We start from the raw sequence: 2,951 nt of genomic DNA, 5'->3' as shown, positions 1-2,951 counted from the left end.
GGACTGGGACACAGAGACAGGCAGCAAGCCACCTCTCTGAATGTCCTTGCCTCCCAGCCCCACTAGGGGTCACTAGAAGTCAGCCATGACTTCCAGGCAAGCATAGGCACACACGACTAAAATTATAATCCAAAATCTTAAATCAACTAACAAATATTAAAGACTGTGCATCACAAAACAACAATCTTTGGTTACATATATATGTACCTTCCCCTGGTGTATAAACTTTTAAAGTAGAAGTGCATTTCTGTACAGTTTCAGCCAAAACATGTTTGGTTTACATGTGTTTTCTGCAATCTGTAAATGTACCCGGTCATAGGAGTGTTTAACTGTACGCAAATGCAATTTTCCTAAAAAGGTTTTATACAGTAGAAGAAAGCAATATGTAACCAAAGCTTATTATTTTGTAATGCATGGTTTTTAATTTTTGTTATTTGAGTACAGGTTTTGGATTATTTCATCTTGTTTTGGGAATTGATAGTGTTATTCTATACATGGATTTTTTTTTCCTCCTTAGCCTTTTTTGGTTACCTTGTCTTGCTTATAGCCTTCAGTGGATGCTATTGGTACCTTCTCAAGCTCTTCCTTATATGGAGAGACTTAACTGTAACATTCAGCAGCCTCCAAACAGTTTCCTGTTGTCTCCCAAAGATGTTCCCTTGGTTCCAGTGTACCTCTTTAATTCATGGTTATCCTGAGAAGCATCCATGGGCTTCCGTGCCCTTCCCTAGCGGTTCTCCCAATGCAGACCCCCCACTGGGCTCTGTTTCGCTGGCACTTTTGTGTCATTTACACTCACTTTGCCCTCTCTGCCCTCCAAGACAGGGTGTGTGTGTTTTCTTATACTTCTGTGGCTTTAAGCTGCTGTTGTGTATGTGTGTGCAAGGATTTGGATTGTATGTTGCCTGTTCCTTGGGGCGGGGAGGCCTTCTTTTTATTCATTGTAATTAATGGAACTGTTTCCACTGTGCCTGTACTTTCTTGCCCAGTCTTTTTCCTCCCTCTGTGTTTAAAAAAAAAATATATAAAAAAGAAAATGTTTAAAAAAACTTTATTAAGAGAATTTAAATCAAAGGATTTTTAATAAAAAACAAATGGTATGTTTCAGTTTTTATACATGCTTGTTATTTCCTAGATGTAGTTGCAGAAACAAGATTTGTGGCCAGTATTGGTACCTTGACATGTTAAGGGTATAAATGGGTGGGTGAGGGGGTCTATATATTATCTGGGTTACATAGGTCTTATTCAGTGTCAGCTCTCCTAAAATGGAACTAGTAATTGCTTTCCTCTTAGTTCCATCGAGAAGATAAAACATTCAGCACTGTAAGACAGGTAAAATTTAGTATCAGTAGTGGCAGAATTTGGATTTAAGAGGTTGCTGTTGGGAACAGACATGCAAGTTTTTTAGTTCAGCACAGCTCCATAAACCACTGTACAAAAGTAGGCAGTTTACTGAAAGAAGCTTCTATGATTGAAATTTTATTTTTTTTATTTTAATTTTTTCGCATTTATATCACGCCCATCCCGTAAACGGGCTGTACCATGCATTGGAAAAAGTGCCTAGGAGGTAAAATTAGTAATACTAGAGAGGCCCACACTAGATACACAGCTTCTCAACTTCTGCCTAATTATCCGATTCATGGACCATGACAGAACCACTCTTATCTCTGTCTTTTGTACATTTCCACCTGTCTCTGCCTCTTATCCATTTATGTGCATATCTCTCATTTGGCGTACATTGTGGCAAAATTAATGACTAACAGAATAACTCAAATCTGTGAAAATGCTTAGGTGTTCAGTTCACCACTAACTGGGGGGTAGGAAGATTCAGGTGAGTAACTGTTATGTATTGGGATTGAATCACCCCAGAGACTGGCTGAGGTTGAAGCACAAGAACAATAGCCGACCAGGACTCTGGAATAAACCAATCTAGTAGTAATGTTATGTGAATGGCCTATCACTCTGAGTAGGGTGTGTTTGGGTGTGGCAATTGCATGCTATTTAACAGAGCTGAGGCTCTGGAGTCTTGTAGTTTTGCTGAAATCACTGAATTAAACCTGAGCTGATCACCTGCAATGTGTCTAGAACCCATTATTGTTGGTCTGAAGTAGCAGAACAAAGTTTGAGTCCAGTGGCACCTTTAAGACCAACAAAGTTTTATTTAAGGTGTAAGCTTTCATGTGCAAGCACACATCCTCAGACAAATCGAAACATATTTTCTTCAAGCCATACATACAGGAAGGTGGGGGTAGAAGTGTCAGGAAGGACCAGTCAGAGGCATAAGTGAAACTGAGATTGGATCAAAGTGGCAAGATCAATGAATGGCAGCAGATTAGCACACAAATGCGAGAGGCTGGCTTTTTTTGTAGCAGGAACTCCTTTGCATATTAGGCCACACATCCCTAATGTAGCCAATCCACCAAGAGTTTACAGAGCTCTTCTTACAGGAGCTACTGTAAGCTCTTGGAGGATTGGCTACATTAGGGGTGTGTCGCTTAATATGCAAATGAGTACCTGCTACAAAAAGAGCCCTGCATGACACTTTTTAAGGAAAATTAATGGCTAATAGCTTGGGTAAAATCCATTTGCAGTAATGAGATAGCTTTAACTCTCAATGGATAGGAAAATGGATATGATGCAATCTCCTGCAGTAATCACCAAGAGGCTTTATCTTAATACCTGTGTCACTATACACCCTGAAGAATATTTTCAATTTAAAATTTACTTTTGAAGTGAACGGGAGGTGGGTCAAGCTCTCGTGCTGTTCTAGTTCATCTAATAGGTCTTGTGCAGAAATATTATATGCCGAACCTCTAAAAATACAACAGACTTCTTACACCATGTTAGAGCAAAAGTTAAACAAAGGTTTGCCAACTGTGGGGTAGGGATTCTGGAGATCTGGGGTGGAGCCTGGGGGTGGCTGGGTTTCAGGAGCGGAGAGATTTCAGCAG

This window comes from Gekko japonicus, unplaced genomic scaffold (genome assembly GCF_001447785.1).
Source record: "Gekko japonicus isolate JY-2015 unplaced genomic scaffold, Gekko_japonicus_V1.1 scaffold1400, whole genome shotgun sequence".
NCBI lineage: Eukaryota > Metazoa > Chordata > Lepidosauria > Squamata > Gekkonidae > Gekko > Gekko japonicus.
This window is presented reverse-complemented; position numbering follows the sequence as displayed.